Consider the following 14,072-nt stretch of genomic DNA (forward strand, 5'->3'; position numbering starts at 1 on the left):
CAATGACTTTGGCAGGGAATGGGAGGAGTGAGATGGGGCGGTAGTTCTTAAGTTCAGAGGGGTCTGCTGTGGGTTTCTTCCGAAGGGCGCTGAGTTCGGCATGTTTCCAGCTCTCCGGGAAGGTAGCGGAGTTGAAGGAACAGTTGATGACATCGCGGAGATGGGGTGCGATGATGGAGTCTGCTTTGTTGAAGATGTGGTGGGGACATGGGTCGGTTGGCGATCCTGAGTGAATGGAGTTCATCAGGCGTATGGTGTCTTCAGTGGTGATTGGGTTCCAGGCGAAAAGGTTGTGAGAGTGCTGTTTTGGTTCGGAGGTGGGTGGAGTGGGCTGTTCATCGGACTGGTTTTCAAAGCTGTTATGTATGTCGGCGATTATGTTGTGGAAGAAAGAGGATAAAGAGTCGCAGAGGTCTTGGGAGGGAGTGATATCGTTGGTGCCGGCGGTGGGGTTGGTAAATTCTTTGACGATGTTGAATAGTTCCTTGCTGTTGTGGCCGTTGTTGTCGAGTCGATCCTTGAATGTTGATTTCTTGGTGGATCGGATCAATTGGTGGTGTTTGCGGGTGGCGTCCTTGAAGGTGGTCAGGTTGTCAGAGGTTGGGTTTTTTCTCCAGGTTTTCTCGAGGGTACGACATAACTTCTTGGATTTCTTAAGGTCATCGTTGAACCAGGGGGCCTTTTTGCTACCTTGTTTGATCTGATGGTTTTTCAAGGGTGCTAATACGTCAGCGCTGTGGGTGATCCATTGTGTGAGTTTGGTGGCAGTTTGGTTTGGGTCCGATGATATGGCAGGAGGGTTTTGGTTTAGCGATGTGAAGAGTTGGTCGGTGGTGATTTTGTTCCAGTTTCTTCGAGGAATATGTTGTGGGGGGTTGTGGGTCGTGGTCTTTTTGTAGCTGAAGTGAACGCAGTTGTGGTCCGTCCAATGGAGAGCTGTGGTGTGATCGAAGGAGATGTGTTTGCTGGAGGTGAAGATAGGGTCGAGCGTGTGTCCGGCAAGGTAGGTGGGGGTGTCAACAAGTTGTTTGAGTCCGAGATTGGCCAGGTTGTCCAGAAGGGTGGTGGTGTTGCTGTCGTGTTTCTTTTCCAGGTGGAAGTTGAGGTCTCCCAGTAGAATGTAGTTCTCAGAGGTGAGGGCATGTGGGCTGATGAAGTCGGTGATGTCTTCGTTGAATTGTGTGTGGGTTCCTGGTGGTCTGTAGATGAGGGTGCCTCTAAGTGTGGTCCTGGGGTCGGTGTGGATCTGGAAATGAAGGTGTTCGGCGGTCGCGAGGTTATCGTCGGAGCTGGTCGTGATTCGGATGGTGTTCTTATGGACGATGGCAATGCCTCTTCCTGTTTGGTAGGTGCGGTCTTTTCGGATGATCTTGTAAGCGTCCGGGATGGCTATGGCGAAGTCGGGCGCTGATGAAGCGTTCATCCAGGTTTCTGTAAGGAAGGCGACGTCCGTCGATGCAGTGTCGAGTAGGTCCCAGAGTTCAGTGGCGTGTCTGTGGACCGAGCGGGTGTTCAGCAGGATGCACTTCAGGTGGTTGGAGTTGGAGCTGTGTTTGGAGGTAGTGGATTTGGTGTGGGTCCTGGTGCAGGCGAACTTGCAGGAGTGGCAGGCGAATGGACCATGAGTGTGTCCTGGGGCAGGTTCGCAGCATTGTGGTGTGCGTCCGGGGTTAAGGGCATCTTCTATCCTCCATGGTCCTTTGTGCATGCCCCTGCACACTCCTTCTTGCCCATCAAAGCCATTGTGCTGCCACTAACCCTCCCGCTTGCCATGCATGGTCTTCTGTGCTGCCATGGTCCCTCCCACCTTCCCTGTGTGGTCAGCTAGCTGCCCCTGACCCCCTCCCACCTTCCCTCCATGGTCTGTGTGTATGCCATCATAGTCTCACTGTTGCTCTACATGGTGTGTCTTGTTTCCAGTGCCCATCCTGCCTGACCTCCATGGTCATCTTGCTGCTCCTGCCCTGCCCCCTTGCCCCCAGCCTTCTGTTTCCATGTGCAGACCCCTATTCCCTCCCTCCTGGTTTGTCTGTTCCATTGTAATGCCCCTGATCCGTCCCTCCTGCCCTTTATGGTCTGTTATGCTGCAGCTTTCTCTCCTGTCTGTCCATTATGGTCAGCTAGCTACCATTGCCTCTTTCCCCTCTGTTCTCCGTTGTCCATGTGCATGGTCCTGTCCCCTCCCTATTGTTTTCAATGGATTGTTGTGCTGCACTCCCGTCCCTCATGCCCTGTGTGGTGTATTGTGCTGCTGCAAACCCTGATGCCTGCCCTGTAGGGTCAGTTTGGTGCACCTCTCCATGTCCCTCCTGTCTTCTGTTATCCGAGTCCAAGTCCCTACCCCAATTCCTCCTGCCTACCATGATCCAATGTACCATACTTGCGAACATTTTGAACTTGGTAAGAGGGAGATTTTGAAAAAAAACTGGGCATTGATTTTCCCCTTTGAGTTACATTGAAAAAGAGAAGACTGTAGACAGGAGACAGATCAAATAAAGCCCATTTGAGCTTAAAAACATTGGACGTTTCCTGGCTGAAACGGGTCTGTTGGCATGTATGGTTGTACTACCACTGCCTCTTCCTTCTGCCCACAATGGTCTATTATATTGCCACAGCCTCTCTTGCCAGTCCTGTATTGTTGGTTTGTTGCCCCTGCCCCCCTTTCCACTGCTCTCCATAGTCTGTTGTGCTGCCACTGCCCTTCCTGCCTGCCCAGTGTGGTCAAATTGTTGCCTCTGCACTCTCCTACCTGCCTTCAATTTTCAGAGTCCGTGCCCCTGGCCTCTGCCTCTCAACAGTATCGCAATGAACAACTAGATTGCTAACATTCTATATTTATTACAAAAGTGTGGAACGCCTGACGTCATCTTGATGTAATCAAAACTGTAATACCTAGAGCATTTCCCTTAGAAATTACATATATGAGAGGGTCTTATTTGCATCGAAATTATGGTTAGTGCTCTAATAAACTAAAATGAGGACATATTTTCTGAGTTTTCAAATAGCGACAAAGAACTTTTAAACTATTTGTAATCTTTATGTTTTTTTATCCAGTTGACCGCTTGATTAAATGTTGCACTTAGGGGAGAGGATGTGGTGTTACTTTCAGAGCTGCAGACTTTGCAACTGGGAAACCAGGTTGGAGTTTCTGCTTCAGCTCAACATTCTGTGATTCTGGTCAAATCACTTAATCTCCCCATGTCTACAACCAAAATGAATTTGATCTTGTGTGATGTAACCAATGCTCATGTAATGCACTCCAATACCTGACAAGTCTGCACTATATAAAACTGCAAATACACAAAAAATAAGTGTTTTGCACACTTCTGTCATTGGGCTACATGTGGGCTAAATCTGGGTGATATTTGTGCTGCATTTGGGCTCTTTTGTCTCTGGTGGCCATCTTGGGAGATTTATTTGTTATGAAGTTTCCTAATTTCCTCATTTACTGCAGTCTCCTTAGTAGGAAATGCTTTCAGTTTTTTACTTTGATTCCATCAAGAAGGTATTCAGATATGTCACACATTTGCCATAAATTCTGAATGTTAGCACTCTAGTTGCTCATTAGATCACTGTAGTAAAGCTACTGCTCACCACGGAAGTCTGCTGCTGGTATTAAAAGTGCATGTTTCAGTCTGCATATCAGAATTTTTTAATGAAATAGAAGAGGATTTGAGAAGTCACTCAAAATGTGCCCTAATTTTTCTTTCTTCAGCACTAATCATAATTTCTATGGCAAAATGAACCCCCTCATTGTGTTCCTTTTTAAATTAAATGTTTTAAGTGTTACCAGTTTATTCCAATCAAGATGGCTACAGGTATGCCATACTTTTGTCATAAGTAAGACTGTTAGCGCTCTAGTTGTTCGTTAGAACACTTTGGGACATTCTGTCATTGGGCTATACTTGGGCTACATCTGGGTGATATTTGGGCTACATTTGGGCTCTTTTGTCTCTGGTGGCCATCTTGGGAGATTTATTTGTTATGAATTTTACTAATTTCCTCATTTACTGCAGTCTCCTCAGTAGGAAATACTTTCAGTTTATTACTTTGGTTCCATCAAGAAGGCATTCAGATGTGTCACACATTTGCCATAAATTCTGAATGTTAGCACTCTAGTTGCTCATTAGATCACTGTAGTAAAGCTACTGCTCACCAGGGAAGTCTGCTGCTGGTATTCAAAGTGCATGTTTCAGTCTGCATGTCAGAATTTTTTTATGAAATAGAAGAGGATTTGAGAAGTCAAAATGTGCCCTAATTTTTCTTTCTGCAGCACTAGTCATAATTTCTACGGCAAAATGAACCCACTCATTTTGTTCCTTTGTAAATTAAATGTTTTAAGTGTTACCACTTTATTCCAATCAAGATGGCTTCAGGTGTGCCATACGTTTGTCATAAGTAAGACAGTTAGCGCTCTAGTTGTTCGTTAAACCACTCTGGGACATTCTGTCATTGGGCTATACTTGGGCTACATCTGGGTGATATTTGGGCTAAATTTTGGGCTCTTTTGTCTCCGGTGGCCATTTTGGGAGACTTACTTGTTATGAAGTTTCCTAATTTCCTCATTTACTACTGTCTCCTCAGTAGGAAATACTTTCAGTTTTTTACTTTGATTCCATCAAGAAGGCATTCAGATGTGTCACACATTTGCCATCAATTCAGAATGTTAGCACTCTAGTTGCTTATTAGATCACTGTAGTAAAGCTACTGCTCACCAGGGAAGTCTGCTGCTGGTATTGAAAGTGCATGTTTCAGTCTGCATGTCAGAATATTTTAATGAAATAGAAGAGGATATGAGAAGTCACTCAAAATGTGCCCTAATTTTTCTTTCTGCAGCACTAATCATACTTTCTATGGCAAAATGAACCCCCTCATTTTGTTCCTTTTTAAATTAAATGTTTTAAGAGTTACCACTTTATTCCAATCAAGATGGCTTCAGGTGTGCAATACGTTTGTCATAAGTAGGACAGTTAGCGCTCTAGTTGTTCTTTAGAACACTCTGGGAAGCTGCAGTAGAACACAAATGAATCAACTCACAGTCTCTGCCCTTGTTGGATGTACATGTTTTACTGAGAATGTCAGACTTCATTCTCACATGACTGAGAAAGATAATGTGAATTTACAGAAAATATGCTCTCAGTTTAGCTTATAGATCACCTTCCAAACCTCTGTGGGAAAAGCATGAGAAAATAGTTTTCTCTCAAACATGATTCATGATAGCAGAAGGCTTTTTCACATGGTAAAATCACCTTAGAACACATCACAATTCCTAAAATGAGTATGGTACCATCAACAATTGATTTATAATGTAACTAAAGTCTTAAATCCTTTTATTAACTGCAATGCTTTTTAATGAGGTGCTATCATGTATATTGGTCCCAAGATGTCTGCCAACACTTCTTGGATGAAGTACTGACAGCCAATCAGATCTCACGATGAGATGTGTGGTTAGGCTCCGCCCAGATATCACTAACTTTTTTACCCTAATTTTCTCAGGAACTACTGAACGGAATTACACCATTTGAGCAAAAGGCACGAGTCTGAACTGAGGACTACCTCCTTGTCAAATTTGGTGTAATTCCGTTCAGCAGTTCGGGCTGTAGCTGTGTCAACAGGTCCTATGGGAAAATGCATGGGGAAAATGCGTTTTAGGACCCCCCTTGTTTCTCGGCCCCTGCTTGACGAATCACCGAGAAAGTTTCAGGATAGGAGCGGACCGGAGCTGGCCAAAAGTTTGAAAAATTTCGCGAAGATCCGTCAATCGGTGCCAACGTTATTCCAAATAGAATGTTGCGGATTTCCTATGGAAAATAGGTCCTAACTATAACTACCTACTGGCTACCGCCAGTAGGTAATATATCCAATTACTCTCCAAATGTGCATTCTCGCACAAAAACAGGAACAGACAACTTATATTGCCGGTGCCAAAAAATATAGCTTATTCAATAATTAAGATAAGTGCACTGCTCATGACGCATTTCAGGCCTCCTGAATATATATTACCTACTGGCTGTCGCCAGTAGGTAGTTATAGTTAGAACCTACTTTCCATAGGAAAAGCGTTTTTTGATTTACTAATAACTTTGGCGTCCAAAAAAAAAGTCTATCCAGGTCAGCTCCTATCCTGAAAGTTTGGGGGTGATTCGTCAGGCGGGGGCTGAGAAAAAAGTGGGGTCTCAAAATGCGTTCTCCCCATGTTAATTTCCATAGGAAATTTTGAGACAGTCTACAGCCCGAACTGCTGAATGGAATTACCCCAAATTTGGCAAAAAGGTAGTGCTCGGTTCAGAAAGTGACCTTTTTTTAAAAAAAATAAGTAAATCCATTCAGTAGTTGCTGAGAAATTAAAAAAAATAAGAGTCAAAAATTCAATTTCATATAGGAAACTTTAGGCAAGGCTACAGCTCGAACTGCTTAACGGAATCACCCCATATTTGGCAAAAAGGTAGTGCTTGATTCAGAAAGTGACCTTTTTGAAAAATGGTGTAAATCCGTTCAGTAGCTGCTGAGAAATTCAAAAAATAAAAGTTTCGATGTCTATGGCCGCGGTGGATTCGCGAACCCTCCGACCACGAGCTTTATTCTAATTGGTTGTCAACACTCCAAACCAGGAAGTGTTGGCAGCCATCTTGTGAATTTTTTTTTTTAAAACAATAAAAGAGGGCATGGTAGATACACCCTGACCCCCTAGGCATGCTTAGGGGTTCCCACAATGACCCCCAGGGCCAAAAAAGGAATTTTTTTAAAACAATTTGGCAAAATTCGCGCTGGGGTCGCAAATCCCGCCGAAATTTTTTTTAAAAATGAAGCGCTTCATTTAATTGAGGCCCCCAGGTAGGCCAGGTCCCGGGGGCATTGTCAAGAAATATATGCGGGGGCCCACGGGGGCCCCCACAGCCCCGGGGACCGCCACCCCAGGGGCTTCATTTTTAATGTGTGTGGGGCCTCCAAGGCCCCCCCAAGCCTTATTAATTATTTGTGGGGTGCACAAGCCCCCCCCCCGCTGCCCCGGGGACTGCCACCCCCGGGGCTTTTAAATAAATTAAATAAACCTGTGTGGGGGCTCGAGCCACCTCCCCGGGGCACTAATATGCAAATGCAGGGGTCCATTACGGACCCATAAGCCCCAGGGACCACCACCTCCCGGGGCTGCGCACTAGGTGGGAGGGGGGGCTGCGCGGCCTCCCTCCTGGAGCCCTTTATGGCCCTGGGAACCGCCACCCCCCCCGGGGCTGGCTCCTGCAGTGTTCCAGGTTTGCCCACCCCGGAAAACTGTTGTTTGCTATGGCAGGGGGCAGGAGCCGTGCGGCTCCCGCCCTGCCATAGCAAACACTGGTTTGGATTTTGTAAGCGAGAGCAGGTTTCCTGCTGTGGCTTACAAAATCCAAACCAGATTGCTTTTCCACAAGGGAGCTGCATGTTAGCAGCTCCCCTTGTGGAAAAGCAATGCCGGCTCCTGCAGGAGGCGGGAAGCCCGTGGGGGGATTGGGGTCCCCCCACGGTCCCCAACAGATAGGGCTGGCTTTGGGGGATGGGGTCCCTGGGGCCAGAAGTGGCCCTGGAGGGGGGCCACGAGGCCCACCTCCCCTACATAAAAAAGACAAAGAAAGGCAGGCCAACCCCGGGGAATTGGGTCCCCAGGGCCATAATTGGCCTGAGGAGGGGGGCCACGTGGCCCCCCTCCAAAAAATAAATAAAAAAAGGATGGCCAGGCCCCGGGGGATGGGGTCACGTGGCCACCCTACCGACTCCCCCCAAATTTTTTTTTTTTTAAATAAAGGCCAGCCCCGGGGGATGGGGTTCCCGGGGCCAATAGAGGCCTCAGAAGGGAAGCCACGCAGCCCCCATCCATAAAAAAAAAAAATGTGGCCATGCCCCGGGGGATGGGGCCACGGGAGGGGGGCCCACACGGCCCCCTTCCAGTTCAGATTTGTTTTTTTAAAAGGGGTCAGGCCCTGGTGGATGGGGTCCCCAGGGCCCAAAGAAAGCAAAAAGAAGGGGGGGTCACACAGCCCCCTTAAAAAAAAAAAGAAATTTTAAGAAAGACTGGCATCGTGCCGGAGGCCCCGCCTCCTCCCAGCAACACTCTGCAAACGTGCCCTGTGGCATGTTTTAAGTTGAGGAATTAAGTCCCCTTCAACACTGGGGGTCCCTGGGGGCCAACTAGCACACCAGGTACTGTAGGAGAGTAGGGTCTGCTTTCTATGTTCACCCCCACTTTTTGCTTTTGCTTTACTGGTTTTCGACTTAGATGTGGCTGTGGGCCTGCTAACCAGACCCACAGCCCTGCCGTTTTCTCTCTAAATTGATACTATGTACTTTAGGTGCATAACCCATTTGGATAGGATCGCCTTATTGGCCCCTGTACAGTGTACCTTAGGTACCCAGGGCATAGGTGTATCCTAGGCCTACCAGGGGCTGCAGCATGTATTGTGCCACCCCTGGCCTGGCCTTCCATTATGACACAACTGGCTGATCACTCAGCTGGGGCAAGGTTGTGTAATCACTCCTTGCTTAGGTGTAGTATTCCTATACCTAACTTACATATAGACACATGTGCACCTATCAGCCACTCCTATGGCAGGCCTTAACAATCCTGGAGGCAGAGGGCTTGGTAACATGTGAGATGGTGCTCTAGCATGAGCTGAGCCTGTCTGCAGCTTTCGGAACCATGTCCTTATAGCTGTTCTATGATATAGCCTACCATATACTCTTAAAGTGCCTTATAATCTTAAACGGTTATGGTAACTATGGTTTGGCTTTATCAAAACATGTCGTGTAAGGTGTCTAACACTTTGGAATAATACCCCCATCCCATTTCTGGGGATGAGGATATTATCCCTCCCTTCTAGAGGGAGAAGACATGTTGTAACCTACTTACCCGGTTAAAGTTAACCAGAGCCCCAGCATCACAAAATGGATGCTGCTGCCACAGACACAAGTCTGACCTCCTGCTGCTGGGAGTGATCCCGGCAAGGGAGGCCTGGACAATAGGTTTCCTGCCTTGGGAGGTGCGAGCACCACCCCAGACAGGCCTTAGTGTATTGGGGCAGGGAGGGATGAAAAGAATGAGACATGCCTGGGGCACACAAGGTGTCCCGTGCATAGTCCAGTTCAAACCGGTGCTGGGGCACTCCAGCCCCAGTCCTGGCGCGAAACTGGACAAAGGGAAGGGGGTGTAACCACCCCCCTCCCAGGTCCCACCCATAAGGCGTGACCTAGCAGGTAACCCAGCCCCCCAGATTAGTATAAGAGTGGTAGCTGGGCCCCAGGAGATTAGATTATCCTGAACCTGCAACTTGAACAGAAACTCTGGACCTTCGACATTCGACGAAAGAAGAAGACTGAAGAATCTCCCTTGTGGCCAATTAGTGGCTACCCTGTGCAAACAGGCACCATCAAGAGACTACCCTTTGCTTTGCTGAATTCTACGAGGGACCGACTGCAGAGCCCGACCAGAGCCTTGACTTCCAGACTTCTCCGACCCTGATCCACATCCACAGCCGTACTGAGATCCGTGGAGGCGACGAGAGACGTGGGACCGGCTACCTGGGAAAAGTGGCTAGTATCTTCAAGCGCAGCTTCTGAGGCACCCTCGAAGTTGTGCACCGGGGATTGAGAAGCCCCAACCCCAAGCACCATCTGCACCGAAGATCAGCCCCCCACACTCAACGAGTCCTGCGTGGAGCCCTTCTGCATTTTCCTGCTTGCCGCGCCTGTCCGGTTGCTTGCCCGCTGGCTAGTGGCCTTTGTGACGACGCATCCTGAAATCTATACCGCTGGTTTGGCTCCTCCAGACTGGCTCCCGCTTCTTTGCAAAAGAGAAGCACCCCAGACCTTCCTGGTCTGCACCAGAAGCAAGTCCTCCGTTCTTCGTGGGTTCCGCTTGCCAAGGCTTGGTGAGTCCTAGTCCAACTTCGACGCCGCCGACAGCAAGAGCCTTCGTGGGACAGCTCGCCTCCTGGTCCTGGTCGTCCTCGACGTTCCCTGGTCCTCGTGGCTGCAGCGACAAGCTTCACCTTCACCTGCAATCTTCACGACATCGCCTGGTTCCTTCCTGGTTCCACGTGGTCACTGGCTAGTGACCTTGACTCTGTCCCTTCTGCTTGCAGGTCTCCTCTCTTCTTGATCCCAGCCTTGGGATCCACCGGACACTCTTCACTGACTGCCTGTCAGCAACTTTCCTTCAGGCATCCATAGAAGTCCACGACGAAACCCGACGCAAGTTCACACCTATGCACCCGCAGCCTGTGGCCTAGGTAACTTGGGTACTTCGGTGCTCAAAAGGGTAGTGACTATCCTAGGGTCTAGTTTCCGAGTCTCGACTCTCTAGCTGCTTCAGAAGTGTCCTTAAACTGTTAATTTCTAACAACTACTATTTCTATCGACTCTTACGCATTACGCGTGAGTGTTTCCACTCTGCACCTGAATCCCGTGGGCCTCCCACTTCCTAACTGTTGCTAGTGTAGTGTAGCCCCAGCGATTCCCTAGGCCTAGGCCTATCCTATTTCCGTGACAGTGGTCCTTATACCACTTACTTAGTATATGGTTTGCGTGGCCCCTAGGGCCTAACTGTATTACTTACCTGTGTGACTTAATGTATGCTTAAATAAGACTGTGTTGTACTTACCTCTAATCTCATAAAGAGTGCTGAGGGTTTGACTAGAATAAATACACTTTATTTTATATATATATCTGTTGTGGTGTCCTTTCATTTGGTATTCAAGGGATTATATATGGTATCACAGCTAGCTTCACATGCCATTCAGAGTTTAGCCTAAGACTGCTCTTGTCCATGCTACCACTAGGATAGCTGGTCTATAGGGTTGACTTTACAACCAATCACCATAAGGGTTGTTTGGACTGATATAAGGTGTACACTAGAACTAGTGACATCATACATCAGGCCAACTTCGCACATTGGTGAGCAGCGGTTGGGATCTGAGCTTGCTGTTGTAATACCATTGTAATCTTGAGATACTAAATTGAAAGATCACACAGATATTGTTTAGGTACATATAACATAGATTATAATACTTAAGTCCTACTGGACTTAGTGGTTGTAGGTTGAAGGGAGTAACACACCCTGACTACAACTACTAGAAAGGTTTAGTAGATACAACTAGTGTAGGTAGGTGCACACACCACAACCTCACTAGAATCATGTCCCTGAATGGAGATCACACTGATGCTCCCTCAGGAGAGGAGAATCCTAGACAGGTTCCCTCTAGATATGATGCATTCACTTTCCAGGAGATGAGACAACTGTGTACCTCCAGGAGATTAAAACAGGGTTCCAACCCTACCCTTAGACAGCTAGTGGAGCTTCTGGAGGCCTATGATGCTGAAAGAGCTGCCAAGTATGGTGCCATAGCTGTAGATAAGGGTCTACCCACCACCGAGGAGTCAGATGGGGCTTCAGATGAAGAGGTAGACAGCCAGGGCCAAGTAGGAAGACTTAGCCAGGCTAACCTAAGCTTACATGGGAGTTTGCATGGGGTTCCCCCATACAGACCCCCAAGTGGGCTTAACCAGAGAAGCAGGAGGGACAGATCCCCTTCAAGGGAATCCATCCACTCCCATGTCTCTAGCCTCTCTAGTGTTTCCTCTCACAGGGGAATGACTTCCCCTGAGAGAAAGGAGCATGAAGCCAGAATGAGGGAAGCTAATCTGAGGATTCAGAGGGAAGAACTTGCCCTTGCCAAAGAGAAGCTTGCTCTGGCTAGAGAGCAAAAGTTAAGTGGGTCAGAACCCACTGGTGGCAGCAATATCCCTAAGGATAGAGACAGGCACTATGATAATAGAAACCTGAGCAAGATTGTCCCTCCCTACAAGTGTGGGGATGACATCCACAAATGGATAACTGCTTTGGAGAGAGCTTGCAAAGTACAGCAGGTACCCCAAAGTCAGTGGGCAGCTATCTTGTGGCTCTCCTTCTCTGAGAAAGGTAGAGACAAGCTCCTCACAGTTAGTGATGAGGATGCAGATAATTACACTGTCCTGAAGAGTGCTCTAATTGATGGGTTTGGCCTAACCACTGAACAATACAGGTTGTTGTTCAGGGATACCCAGAAGACACAGACTCAGGACTGGACTGACTTTGTAGATTGTGCCACTAAGGCTCTGGAAGGCTGGCTAGTGGGAAGTAAAGTTAAGGACTATACAGGATTGTATAATTTGATCATGAGAGAGCAAATCCTTAACAACTGTCAAAACCAGCTACTGCATCAACACCTGATTGATTCTGATCTGACTTCTCCCCAAGAATTGGGAAAGAAGGCAGATAGATGGGTCAGGACTAGAGTTAAGCAGAAAAACCAGAACCAGGGCGGTGATCAGAAAAAGGCAGACCAGAAGGGTAATGATCAGAAACAAAAAGACCAGAAGTCTTCACCAGGCCCCCAAAAGGCTCAGGGGGAGGGTGGTCCCAAAAAGGATAAAAAGAAAGATGGCCAAAAGAAACCATGGTGCAACTATTGTAAGTCCAACTCACATTGGTTTAGTGAGTGCACCAAAAAGGATAAGCCCCCAGCCACCATTGCCCCTAAGGCAACTGTACCCCCTAGTCCAGCTGTAAGTGGTGGTTCCCAGCAAAAGGGTGTAGTAGGGTTAACCCTGGGAACTGAGGAGGATTCTGGCCTAGTCAGAATACCTACTCAGGCTGTTCTGATCTGTGATGGGGACTTAGCTTTGTCCTCTACTGTAGGCCCCAGTAACCTGGGCAAGTACAGACAGACTCCTTTTATCAACCAAAGAATGGCTCAGGCCTACAGGGACACTGGGGCTAGTGTCACAATGGTGACACCTGCCTTTGTGGACCCTGGACAGATCATACTAGGTGAGAATTACCTAGTGACCAACGCTAGCAATGCCACTACCTCCCATAGTGTGGCTATTGTTAACTTCTCCTGGGGAGGGGTAACTGGCCTCAAGAAAGTTGTTGTTAGTTCATACCTTCCTGTAGAGTGTTTACTGGGCAATGATCTTGAAACTTCAGTTTGGTCTGAAGTGGAGTATAGGACCCATGCAGAAATGCTGGGGATAGATGCACATGTCCTTGCTGTGACCAGGTCACAGGCCAAAAAGTGCACCACTGAACAAGTGCTGGATCCTGAAACTATGGACCAGTCACAACCCAAGAGAAAGAGCAGTAGGGTTAAGGCTGTGCCTTCCCCCCTGCCTCAGGTAGTGGATCAGCCCTCCCAGGAGGATGATTCTGAGAGCCCTGAAGGAACTGTCCTAGAAGAACTTGAACCTGATCAGGTTGAGTTTCTTGGGACAGGGGGACCTTCAAGGGCAGATCTGAGGCAGGCTCAATTAGACTGCCCCTCTCTTGAACCCCTCAGACAGCTGGCTGCTGCTGAGGCTGCAGGGAATGCTCAAGGTACCCATAGAGTGTATTGGGATGAAGGGCTACTGTACTCAGAGGCTAGAGACCCCAAGCCTGGTGCATCCAGGAGGTTGGTCATACCACTGAAGTTCAGAGGCTTCCTTCTTACCTTGGCCCATGATATTCCCCTTGCAGGACATTTAGGCCAGAACAAGACTTGGGACAGGCTTGTCCCTCACTTTCACTGGCCCCATATGTCAGAAGATACTAAGGAGTTTTGTCGCTCCTGTGTCACCTGCCAAGCCAGTGGCAAATCAGGTGGCACCACAAAGGCCCCCCTCATACCACTACTTGTGGTGGGGGTTCCCTTTGAAAGAGTGGGCATAGATATTGTAGGACCAATGGACCCACAAACAGCATCTGGGCACAGATTCATACTGGTGATAGTGGACCATGCCACCAGGTATCCAGAAGCTATTCCCCTGAGGACCACAACAGCTCCTGTTGTGGCGAGGGCCCTGCTTGGAGTATTCTCCAGAGTGGGCTTTCCAAAGGAGGTCATTTCTGACAGAGGTGCCAACTTCATGTCAGGATACTTGACTGCAATGTGGAAGGAGTGTGGTGTGAACTACAAGTTCACCACACCCTATCACCCACAGTGCAATGGGCTTGTTGAGAGATTCAACAAGACCCTAAAGGGAATGATAAAGGGTTTACCAGACAAGCTTAGGCGAAGATGGGAC

The sequence above is a fragment of the Triturus cristatus genome, chromosome 3_1 (genome assembly GCF_964204655.1).
Source record: "Triturus cristatus chromosome 3_1, aTriCri1.1, whole genome shotgun sequence".
Classification (NCBI taxonomy): Eukaryota; Metazoa; Chordata; class Amphibia; order Caudata; family Salamandridae; genus Triturus; species Triturus cristatus.